This window comes from Glycine max, chromosome 20 (assembly GCF_000004515.6).
Source record: "Glycine max cultivar Williams 82 chromosome 20, Glycine_max_v4.0, whole genome shotgun sequence".
NCBI lineage: Eukaryota > Viridiplantae > Streptophyta > Magnoliopsida > Fabales > Fabaceae > Glycine > Glycine max.
In genome coordinates this window covers 7,859,208-7,872,365 of record NC_038256.2, presented here as the reverse complement: position 1 = coordinate 7,872,365, position 13,158 = coordinate 7,859,208, and the positions used below count along the sequence as shown (strand labels likewise).

The window sequence follows — 13,158 nt, the reverse complement described above, 5'->3', positions numbered from 1 at the left end:
CATACGTTCTTAAAACTGGACTGATACACTTGTTGCCCAAGTTTCATGGTCTTGCAGGTGAAGACCCTCATCAACATCTGAAAGAATTCTATATTGCCTGCTCCACCATGAAACCTCCAGATGTCCAAGAAGATCACATCTTTCTGAAGGCCTTTCCTCATTCCTTGGAGGGAGTGGCAAAGGACTGGCTATATTACCTTGCTCCAAGGTCCATCACGAGCTAGGATGACCTCAAGAGAGTATTCTTAGAAAAAAATTTCCCTGCTTCCAGGACCACGACCATCATAAAGGATATTTCAGGCATTAGGCAACTTGGTGGAGAGAGCCTATATGAATACTGGGAGAGATTTAAAAAACTATGCGCCAGTTGCCCTCACCACCAGATTTCTGAGCAGCTTCTTCTCCAATATTTTTATGAAGGACTCAGTAGCATGGAGAGAAGTATGATGGATGTTGCCAGTGGTGGAGCCCTTGGAGACATGACCCCTGCTGAAGCCAGGAATTTAATTGAGAAGATGGCTTCCAACTCCCAGCAATTTAGTGCCAGAAATGATGTTATTGTCATTAGAGGAGTGCATGAGGTAGCCACGAATTCACCTTCATCATATGAAACTAAGAAGCTTGAGGGTAAACTAGATGCCTTGGTTAACCTAGTAACCCAGTTGGCCTAGAATAAAAAATATGTACCTGTCGCAAGACTCCGTGGTTTATGCTCCTCTGCTGACCACCATATAGACCTTTGCCCTTCTGTGCAGCAATCTGGAGCAATTGAACAGCCTAAAGCTTATGCTGCAAACATCTACAATAGACCTCCTCAACCTTAGCAGCAAAATCAGCCATAACAGAACAATTATGACCTCTCTAGCAACAGGTACAATCCTGGGTGGAGGAATCATCCCAACCTTAGATGGTCGAGTCCTTCACAACAGCAGCAACAACAACAGCCTTATTTTCAGAATGCTGCTAGCCCAAGCAGACCATGCGTTCCTCCACCATTCCAGCAACAACAACAACAACAACAACAACAGCCCCAGAAACAACAAACAGTTGAGACTCCTCCGCAACCTTCCTTTGAAGAACTTGTGAGGCAAATGACTATGCAAAACATGAAGTTTCAACAAGAGACCAGAGCCTCCATTCAGAGCTTAACTAATAAGATGGGACAATTGACTACACAGTTAAATCAACAACAGTCCCAGAATTCAGACAAATTACCTTCTCAATCTGTCCAGAATCCAAAAAATGTGAGTGCCATTACATTGAGGTCGGGAAAGCAATATCAAGGACCTCAACCAGTAGCATCTTCCTCATCCGCAAATGAACTTGCCCAACTTCACTCTACTCCAGAAAAAGATGATGACAAAAATTTAAAGAGTAAGTTGCCTAACAATTTCTATGCAGGTGAATCTTCTACTGGTAATTCTGACTTACAGCAGTAGCATATCCCTCTTCCATTCCCTCCAAGAGCAATTTCAAACATAAAAATGGAAGAGGCAGAGAAAGAGATCTTGGAAACATTTAGAAGAGTAGAGGTAAACATACCTCTGCTGGATGCAATAAAGCAAATTCCAAGATATGCTAAATTCTTGAAAGAGCTGTGCACTCATAAGCGGAAGCTTAAAGGAAGTGAAAGAATTAGCATGGGCAAAAATGTCTCCGCATTGATTGGTAAATTTGTTCCCCAAATCCCTAAAAAATGTAAGGATCCAGGTACATTCAGCATACCTTGTATTATAAGGAACAATAAGTTTGACAATGCCATGCTAGATTTAGGAGCTTCTGTTAGTGTTATGCCTCTGTCTATTTCTAATTCTCTATCTCTTGGTCCTTTGCAGTCAACTAATGTGATGATTCATTTAGCTAATAGAAGTGTTGTCTATCCTGTTGGTTTCATAAAGGATGTCTTAGTTAGAGTTGGTGAACTGATTTTCCCTGTTATTTTTATATTTTGAATATGGAGGAGGGATTTTCTCAAGGATCAGTTCCCATCATTCTAGGCAAACCTTTTATGAAAACTGCTAGAACTAAGATAGATGTATATGCAGGCACACTATCTATGGAGTTTGGTGATATAACTGTTCATTTTAATATTCTCGATGCTATGAAACACCCATCTGAAGATCTTTCTGTATTCCATGCTGAAATAATTGACCATATTGTTGAGGAATACATGAGTGATCTTCATTCTAATCTGCATGCCTGTCACTCTTCACGCATTGAATCTGAATTCGTATTTGATCATATGTCTGAATTTGATGCTAAGAGTGAATCTGAATTTGATATTGATTACATGTCTGGTGATGTTTTACCTCTTGAGATTGATTTTCTAGAGTCAGATAGAACTAACCATGCTTCAGGAAGTTCATATCCCTCTGACTTTCTTTATGAGGTACAGGCTGAGAGACCATCTCTTTCTACCACTATCCAGCCACCCACACCAGAATTGAAACCTCTGCCATCAAATTTAAAATATGCTTACTTGGATGATAGCAAAAGTTTTCCATTAATTATATCTGCCTCCCTTGCTGATGAGCTAGAGGAGAAGCTGTTATCAGTTCTCAAGAAGCATAAGAAGGCTATAGGCTGGACCCTAGCGGACATTCCTGGTATTAGCCCATCCATACGTATGCATCAGATAAATTTTGAGGATGGGGCTAAACCAGTAAGACAGCTACAGAGAAGGCTCAACCCAGTGATTCTTGATGTAGTGAAGAAGGAGGTAACCAAGCTTTTGCAAGCTGGAATCATTTATCCTATCTCTGACAGCCAATGGGTGAGTCCTGTCCAGGTAGTCCCGAAGAAAATCGGCCTCACCGTGATAAAAAATGAGAAGTAGGAGCTGATTCCTACTCAGGTGCAGAACAGTTGGAGAGTCTGCATCGACTATAGGAGGCTGAAAAGGACCATTTTCCCCTGCCATTCATTGACCAGATGCTTGAATGCCTGGCAGGTAAATCTCACTACTATTTCCTTGATGGTTTTTCTGGTTATGTGCAAATCACTATTGCTCCTGAGGATCAGGAAAAGACCACATTCACCTGCCCCTTCGACACTTTTGCCTATAGGAGGATGCCTTTCGGCCTGTGCAATGCCCCTGGTACCTTCCAGCGGTGCATGCTATGTATTTTTAGTATTTCTTAGAAAATTGCATAGAGGTGTTTATGGATGATTTCATTGTATATGGATCCTCTTTTGATGTTTGTCTAGATAGTCTGGAAAAGGTTTTGAATAGATGCATTGAAACTAACCTTGTTCTAAATTTTGAAAATTGTCATTTTATGGTTGAGCAAGGTATAGTTTTAGGCCACATTATTTCTAATAAGGGCATTGAAGTAGATCTTGCAAAAATTTCTGTTATTTCACAATTGCCTTACCCCTCTTGCGTGCGAGAGGTGCGATCTTTTCTTGGTCATGTAGGATTCTACAGGCGCTTTATAAGAGATTTTAGCAAAGTAGCCCTTCCACTATCCAACTTGTTGCAAAAGGAGGTGGAGTTTGACTTTAATGATAAATGCAAAGAGGCTTTTGATTGCCTTAAAAGAGCACTGATTACCACCCCCATCATCCAGGCACCCGACTGGACAGCCCCTTTTGAGCTTATGTGTGATGCATCAAATTATGCATTGGGGGATGTCCTTGCTCAGAAAATTGTTAAATTGCCTAGGGTGATATATTATGCTTCTAGGACTTTAAATGCTACCTAAGCGAATTATACTTCTACTGAGAAAGAGCTACTAGCCATAGTTTTTGCTCTTGAAAAATTTCATTCTTATTTGCTTGGTACTCGCATTATTGTTTATACTGACCATGCAGCTCTAAAGTACTTGTTGAAGAAGGCTGATTCAAAGCCTAGGTTGATCCGATGGATGCTCTGGCTCCAAGAGTTTGACTTGGAGATCCGTGATAGGAGCGGAGCACAAAATTTAGTGGCTGATCATTTGAGTCGGATCGAACGTGTGTCTGATGAGGACTCACCCATTCGGGATGATTTCTCGGATGATCATTTGTATATATTGTATAGTATTTCTGATTCTTTTTCTACTCCCTGGTTTGCTAACATTGTAAATTATTTAGTTGCTTCTGTTTTTCCTCCCTTAGCATCTAAGGCTCAAAAAGATAAAATTAAAAGTGATGCTAAGCATTTTATTTGGGAAGACCCCTACTTTTGGAAATTATGCAGTGATCTAGTCATTAGACGATGCATTCCAGATCATGAGACTGACTCAGTCCTGCGGTTCAGTCATTCTTCCGCACTGGGAGGTCATCTGGGTGTTCAAAGGACAGCTCGCAAAGTGCTTGACTGTGGCTTTTATTGGCCCACCATCTTTAAAGATGTGTGGATGACTTGTAGCACTTGTGAGCAGTGTCAGAGAGCAGGAAGTGCACTTACATGGCGACAACAAATGCCTTAGCAACCCATGCTATTCTGTGAGGTGTTTGATGTTTGGGGCATAGATTTCATGGACCATTTTCCTGTCTCTTTTGGTTATGTTTATATTCTCCTTGCAGTTGATTATGTTTCAAAATGGTTGGAAGCCAAGCCCATTAGAACTAATGATGTTAAGGTTGTTGTAGATTTTGTCAGATTTAATTTGTTTTGCAGGTTTGGAGTACCTAAAGCAATCGTTAGTGATCAAGGAATACATTTTTGCAACAAATCAATGCATTCCTTGCTTAAAAAGTACGGGGTTGTACACAGGGTATCCACACCATACCACCCCCAAACCAATGGACAGGCAGAAATTTCTAATAGGGATATCAAGAGAATTTTAGAGAAGTTTATGCAGCAAGCAGGAAAGATTGGAGTACCAGGCTTGATGATGCTCTTTGGGCACATAGGACTACCTACAAAGCACCCATAGGAATGTCTCCTTATCGGGTTGTCTTTGGAAAGGCATGTCATCTTCCAGTGGAGATTGAGCACAAAGCATACTGGGCAGTGAAGACCTGCAACTTCTCTATGGATCAAGCTGGTGAGGAAAGAAAGTTGCAACTGAGTGAGTTAGATGAGATCCGCCTAGAAGCGTATGAGAATGCCAGGTGCTACAAAGAAAAGACCAAGAAGTTCCATGATAGCATGATAATTAAGAAGGACTTCATGGTTGGGCAAAAAGTGTTATTGTATAATTCTAGGCTTGGACTCATGAGTGGTAAGTTGAGGTCTAAGTAGATTGGCCCTTTTGTTGTTACTAATTTTTTTCCTTAAGGTACAATTGAGATAAAAAGCGACTCCACAAACAAGAGCTTCAAGGTCAATGGACACCCAACTTAAGCCATTCCTCACAAACCCTTTGGGATTTAGCTAAGTATTCCATATTTTTCCTACCTTGTCCTTGGCCCCATTACAACCTTAAAAGACCTTTTGATCCTCATGTGCTTGTGTTTATGGGTTGATTATCAATTTTAGAATCAAAAGAATTCTCAGACTGTGTCGTTTTGAATTCTTTGACAAGGGAGAAGGGAGACACAAAAGAATTCAAGCAGTTAGTCCTTCGTTCTTTTGGAAAAGGGAGAAGAGAGAACGAAAAGAATTCAGGCGGTTAGTCCTTGGCGAATTCTTTTTGGTAAAGGGAGAAGAGAATGAAAAGATGAATAGCACAAGTTTTCAAGGTTTGGAAAACCAGAAAACTTTAGAAAGCTTTTTGGTACAAAGAAGAAGAAGAAGTTCAAAGAGATTCAAGGCTTGTAAAGGATTGTAATGAAATGATTGGAAAAGTATTCAAGATTGAAAGAATGAATTGAATTGAAAATGCAAAACAAAGCCTTGCTTTTATAGACTCTTCATGTCTGGTCAAGACAACCATTTAGAAGAGTTATAACTTTTAGAAAAACTTAAAACCAATTTGAAAAAGTCAAAAACCTTTTGAAGAGTTACATCTTTTGATTTATTCACAAACAGTCACTGGTAATCGATTACCAAATTAGTGTAATCGATTACACAAGGCTTTTAAGTGAAAGGATGTGACTCTTCACATTTGAATTTGGATTTCAACGTTCAGGGGCACTGGTAATCGATTACCAAAACATTGTAATCGATTACAGCTTTTTGAAAATAATTGGAACATTGTAAATTCAATTTGAAAAACTTTTTCAAACTCATTTTGCTACTGGTAATCGATTACAACAATATGGTAATCAATTACCAGAGAGTAAAAACTCTTTGGTAAAAGGTTTTGTCAAAAACTCATGTGCTATTCGAAGTTTTGAAAAAACTTTTTAATACTTATCTTGATTGAGTCTTCTCTTTATACTTGAATCTTGAGTATTGAATGTTGATCTTGATTCTTGAGATCTTGAACCTTGAATCTTGATTCTTATCTCTAGATTTTCTTCTTGAGTCTTGAATTCTTCTTGATTCTTATCTTGAACTCTTGAATTGTTCTTGATTGATCTTGGATTCTCTTGAGTTGTTCTTTGATTGATCTTTGAGTTTTTTGTCATCACCTTTGTCATCATCTTTTGTTATCATCAAAACATCTTTGAATCACCTTTGATTCACCATGAAGCTTTGCTTCTACACGTAGTGGTGGAAGAGACTTCCTTACTCCACCCTACTCTTCCTCCACCATGACTTAGGGAGTTTTTCTTTTCCTATCTCCTTCTTTACTTTTATTACATTTGTCCGATTCTATTTGATGGTTTAATTGCTTTTAATCTTTTACTTGTGCTACATTGAGGACAATGTGTTGTTTAAGTATGGGGGGAGTGTTCTTTGGTTTTGCTAGTTTTGTTAGTTTTGTTAATTTTGTTAGTTTTGTTGGGTTTCTAGTTTAATATTTTAGGTCAATTCTGTTTGCATGTACAACTTTGCATATTTTTCTTTGAATTATAGGATATGTTCAAGTAATGGGTAATTGTTTTGAAAATAAAAGTCGCTTGACATTTTGTGATTTGAAGTCCTTGTTTTTCCTCTACATGTCATGATAGTTTTGAAAGCTCAATTTGGAAGTGATAAGTTTACCTTTATGAGAATTTGAGCCATCATCATAATCATTTGGTGTGTTTTGCCCCATTGATTGCTTGCACAATAGCCTTGGCTTGATTCTTGTTGATGTTTCCTAATTCACATGCATATTTGGAAATGATTTAGGCAATTTTTTCTTATAAGCCTCTAGCCAAAAATGGACTTACCTTGAATTAATCCCTTTGATAGCTCTTTGAGCCTATGTTTCCCTTTCTTTGTTTTGAAGCTCATTACAAGCCTTAAGTGAAAAATCATGATCTCACCTTAACCTTAAGGAATTTTGGAGCTTTAGAATTGTTTTGGGAATAAGTGTGGGGGGTTTTGTTGGATAACATATTTCATTGGCTATGCTTCATGATGTATTTTGGGCCATACTTGATGTACATTGTATACTGGTTAAATGTTGGACATGCTGAATGATATGCTATTTCTCAAATGCTACAGTGCAAAAACAAAAAAAAAACAAAAAAAATAGTTGAATCAATTCGAAAAAAGAAAAAGAAAAGCAATAAAGTTGAGTGAATAAGATCTTAAATGGAAAAAGAATGATGAGACTCTTGGCTCTACTCTTTGCGTTTAAATTTTATCTTTAGGTTTTCTTATTTTTTTCTTAATATGCACTTATTCCCCATTGCTCCTCTATTCCTTTTGGATTTAGCTACTTATTCCATATTTTTCCTACCTTGTCCTTGGCCCCATTACAACCTTAAAAGACCTTTTGATCCTCATGTGCTTGTGTTTATGGGTTGATTGTCAATTTTAGAATCTTGCCAAGTTTATGTGGTGTTGGTTTTCATGGGTGCTTTGCGGGTAAATAGTAGCCTAGACACTTGAGAGATAGAGTGTATATCTTGTGAGGCTTTATCACTTTTCATTCTTGAGCTAATTAACTATTTTGCCATGATTGGGTTGCTTGGATGATTTTCACGAATGTCTTGACTCTTTGGATCTCTTCATGTTAGATGTTACCCATTTTTTTCATTCCTTGAGATTCATTGAGAAATATGTAATTGTTGTTGTGTCTGTTTGTTTCTCTTTAATGTCTCTGAATTTGTCCCTTGCTTTGTTTTTTTTTATTATTTTGCCCAGAAGTGCAAAAGGCTAAGTGTTAGGGGATTTGATGTGTCATCATTTTCTCATATTTCTTAACCCTTTTTGTCACCATTTTAATTACTGATTAGCCTTAATTGTCAAATTAATTATGCAGTTTTATCATTTAGGCCTACTGGATTAATTTTGTGTTTTTAATTTAATTTCAAGAGAATTATAAGCAATTGGGCTTGAATCCAGTATTGGGCTTGGACTTGAAGAGAGCAGACTATTTTATTCTACCAAATTTTATCTTATCTAGATTTTATCTTATCTAGATATTATTTAGATTTGATCTCATCTAGATATTATTTCATCTAGATCTTATCTTATTTTATCTTATTTAGATTTTATTTTATTTATGGGCTTGGATTTAAAATAGATTGGTAAGCTTTGGGGTTGAAAACTATATAACAACACCAAGGTTCTAGTTTAGGCTCTTCTCTCTCTCTTCCCTATCTCTTCTCTTCTCTCTCTCCTTTTTCGTTTTGAGTTTTAGGCTTCTCTTCTACTTTTAGACACTTTTTCGTTTTGCAATTCCAGTTGTTACTTTTCATTTTTGCAATAAAATTTCGTTCTCTATTGATTAATGGAAGGCTAAGTCTCCAGCGTTGTTTTCTCTTGAGGATCAAGCATAGTTCTCTTTGAGGTTCTATTATTACTATTAAATTATGATCAGTTTTTCCTCTTCACTAATTACTCTGTATTTGTTGCTATTAATTCATGCATGCTTAGTGCTTGATTAATTGTCTCTGCACTTAACTTACGTTCATGCTTAAAGATCGTTTATGATTAATTGGTGTATGTGTTGCTTAATCACATAATGAATGCCTTATGTTAAATTTCGCTTAGTAATTTAATTTAGGGTTGGATTAAGTGGTTGAATTGATAAAGGATAAACTCTCATAATATAGGATAAGAGACTTGCTTGTGAATCAAGGGGAAGCAACGTGTTTTAATTCTGATATTTTCTAATTCAATTTTACTCACTGTTTAATGTACAAAAACAACAAACACCCCCCCCCCCCTAATTTGTTACTATTTTCCTACTATCTGTTATGAACATTTGGTTTATCATTGCTCGTTGGGAAGCGACCTAGAATCACTTCCTTGTTACTGCATTTTAATGTTTATTTGATTCAGGTACGACCTCGATCAGCCATCCCCCTCCTGAGATGCTTAAACTTTTTAACCACTATATTTCCCCCACCAGGGGCATCCGACAAGGTCACTGCACCCCTCATGAACATACACGACACACAATGTATGAGACACGGGCACCATCAAGTGCACTGACCATGGATAAATTAAAGATTCTAAGTCATCCCCCTCCAGAGATGCTTAAACTCTTTAACCACTTTATTTCCCCCACCAGGGGCATCCGACAAGGTCACTACACCCTTCCATGTACATACACAACATGCAACGTATGAAACCTGGCACCATCAAATGCATTGACCACGGATAATTAAAGATTTTAAGCCATCCCCCTCCAGAGATGCTTAAAACTCTTTAACCACTCTATTTCCCTCACCAGGGACATCCAACAAGGTCAATGCACCCTCCATGTACGTACGCAACATGCATCATCACAGTGTATTCTCAATATCATCAACATTTCATCTCAATATCACTCTCAACATCAATATCATCTCATCTCAATGACTTTATCAACAACAACAACATCATCTCACATTAACATAATTATCAATAATAACATCACCTCATATCGACATAATCATCAAATACAACATCATCTCGTATCAATATCATCACAAACGTCAACCTCACCTCATATCAATTAATGTCATCAATAGCAACATCAACAGTAAGTCACATTCCGCATATACATATATGTATTTCATGCTTGAGATTCACACTCCCCAGGTCTTCAGACAATACAAGTCTCATAAAAACAATAATGTTATTCATCAACAATAGATATATCGCATCCCATTAGTCAAAAACATTGTTTTCTTGAAAACTAGCATGCAACAGGGACAGGCATACATCCCCATAGTTAGGTTCCCTGACCCCAACTATGGTATCAAAATGGTAAATTATAAGAAACTCCCATCACCTATCGTGAGCTCTCCGTTAGTTCCTCTTTACGTCACTCAGAGGTCTCTCTCGTTCATGCTTGTCAGTCCAAACACAAGTCTCTATATGCCAAATTCAAGGAAATTTAATATAGATTTCATAAACAAAGTAATGACAAACATTCAGAGTCAAATACCCCTGTCAAAATGTAAAGGGCTGAGGGGTGTTTCGGATTCTACAAAAAGGAAACATCATTTTGAAATTCCGATCACACCAATGTGACCAGGGTTCAATGAAGGTCATGAAAGTAACACCCATTTCATAAAAAGATAACTTTTACAATGTCTCTTTCGCTAGGGTTTTTCAAAGGAAGTGTAAAAACATCCAATGACGGTCCCCAAGTCAGAAAAGATGTAAAGATAGGCTTAAACTACCAAGGAGCAGGCTTAGAATCACAGTTACCTTGAAGAAAACCGCGAAGATAGGATTGGAGGCTTCGTTTTCTACCGAATCCTTGAGATGAGTTTTGAAGATTCTGCACTGATTAAAGTAATCCTCTTGGTGTGGGGGTTCAACGGCAAACAACGGCGGCTCGTGGCGGCCACCAGTGGTTGTGGGTGGTGGAGAAAAAGCTTGGGGGTGTTGGGAAGGGTTTAGGGAAAGAGTAGGAGGAAGAAGTGGTTGTTTTCCACTGCTGCACGAAATACAAAGCCTACAACACTCAAATTTTTCTGCTTCGGTAAACGAATCATATCTCACACTATGGATGTTATATCGCAAATCGCAAAGGTAGAACTGTGGACAGCTGTCTTAGAAACCTCCAAAATAATTTTTAAGATGATCCAACGATTAACGAATCCAGGAGGGCGATATTACCAAAATAGGTTTAGGTAACTTCCTTGATAAGCTTCCGTGAAATTAAACATGGATAAAATAACACAATAAATAAAATTAAACATAAATTTATAATTAATAATATTTTAGGGTGTTACAATGAGGGTGGGCTCATAGGCAACTTTGGGATAGACAAGACCCTTGTCTTACTCAAAGAAAAGTTCTATTTATTGGATAAGTGACCTCAATAACTTAAGAAGGGGGGTGAATTAAGTTTCAAAATTTCTCACTAAGAAACTTTTAACCCCCTTTTAAATGATAGGCTCAGAATGCAAAAGAAGAAACATCAATCAATTTAATAATGTTCTTTAAACATGCAAGACAAAATTGATTGCAATAACATAAATGAGATAAGGGAAGAGAGAAATGCAAACTCGATTTATACTGGCTCGGCCACTTCCCATGCTTACGTCCAGTCCTCAAGCAACCCACTTAAGATTTTCCACTATCTCTGTAAATCCTTTACAGACTTTGAACACACCTTGGGATCCCTCACCCTTGTGTTCAAAGATTCTCCAAGAGATAACCAGTCTCTTGATTACAATTCTCACAATCCAAGAGACAACCAGTCTCTTGATTACAACTGAGTTCAAGATGAACAGAAAGATTTCTTTCTTTTAGAGTAGATGATACAAATTGAAGATCCTAGAAGAATTCTCAATAGATTTGTAAGTGTTTGCCCAAGAGTTGTTGAGAGAGCATTTGACAATTAAGTTTTCTTAGAATATCTCTCTCTTGCTTTTCGAAGTCAGACACACATATATATAGGCCCATCATGCCTTTTCAAAATGGTTTGAAGAGATGTGTTTTTTCAAAAAGCTTTTTCTGAAATTCTTCACTAGTAATCGATTACAGGTTTCTGGTAATCGATTACACAGTTATATTTTGAAGGCTAAAACCTTATACTACTAGGGTACCCTTAAAGCGTACCCTTAATTTGTAGGGTACCCTATAAACCTAAAATGACCAAAATACAAGGCCCAATAGAAGGAAAACTTATTCTAATATTTACAAAGAAAAGTGGACCCAACCTTGGCCCATGGGCTCAGAAAAAGGTTTTACCATTTTTGCTTATGTCTACTTTAGCCATTTTTGGCTAAAATTTTAAAAGTAATAACGACAATAAAAGGCATTGTTTGGCACATTCACCATTGTTGTGCAAGTAATCATTCATGTTGTCAATTGAGCTTGTGAATTAGTCTTAATGAAATTTCTTTTGGACAAAAGCCTTAGACCTCATCTTCATAAGTCTATAAAAATAAGCTTTTGAGACCTTTTTCGCTCATTTTTCATGAGTCAGCCAAGGGAGGAGAGACCACCATTTTTATTCTTCTTCTAAGCTCCATACTTATTTTCTTGAGACTTCTTCTCTCAAAGCTTTGGTAAGAAGCTCTTAAACCTCTCTTTCCTTCTTGCTTCTCCATCATTTTGTGCAAAACTCTTATTTTTTATTCCAAAATTCTTTTTCATTGTTAGAAGATTGAAACATCAAGGACCTGAGCTCTTTATTCATCTAAGTCATTTCGTGTAGCTTCATTCAAGATAAAGGGGGTATTTCCACTTCTTGAACCCTAACCTTGTTGTCTTTGGAAGCTAAGCTTCATTGAATGTTGTTTTGATGTTCAAATATTCGTAGCTATTGTCTTGATGGAACTGGATGATATGTTGTGTTTCTTGAAATTTTAAGGTGAAAAATGATTTCTTTGCATGTTAAAACTTTGGGTTAGCCTTCAATTTCAATTAAATCAAAGTTTTCTAACAAAGTTATGAATAAAACAAGTTTAAGGACATTTCATAGAATAAAAATCTGTCATGAAATTGAACTGATTGTTATAGTTGTATGGACTATTTTTCTTAAAGTTTTTACCTCAAAAATGAGTTTTTTAGGTGTGAAAATGTAGGATGGCATATAAGACTCATGAAAAACCAATTATTGGAACACCTAGAATACTGAAAATAAGTTAGGAGCAAAATTTTATAAAACTGAGTGACAAAGTGATTTTAGGCAATAGATAGCTTAACATTGGAATCCTTACCTCTAGATAAGTTACCTTAGAATTAATAATCTTCTGGAACTATTGATTTAACTGTCATATTATTGTTGAGATAAATTGCAAGATCTGATGACTGATGCATGTTCTAGAATTGTGATGAATCTCTACTCATAAAAT

At 37.0% G+C, this 13,158-nt stretch overlaps 1 non-coding gene across 1 annotated transcript; it reads right to left on the bottom strand.

The window, feature by feature from the left end:
* Positions 1-278: 278 nt before the first annotated feature.
* LOC113000816 (small nucleolar RNA R71) lies at positions 279-385 on the bottom strand. Its single transcript, XR_003266137.1, has one exon. It is a non-coding gene; the product is annotated as a small nucleolar RNA R71 (small nucleolar RNA).
* Positions 386-13,158: the final 12,773 nt, after the last annotated feature.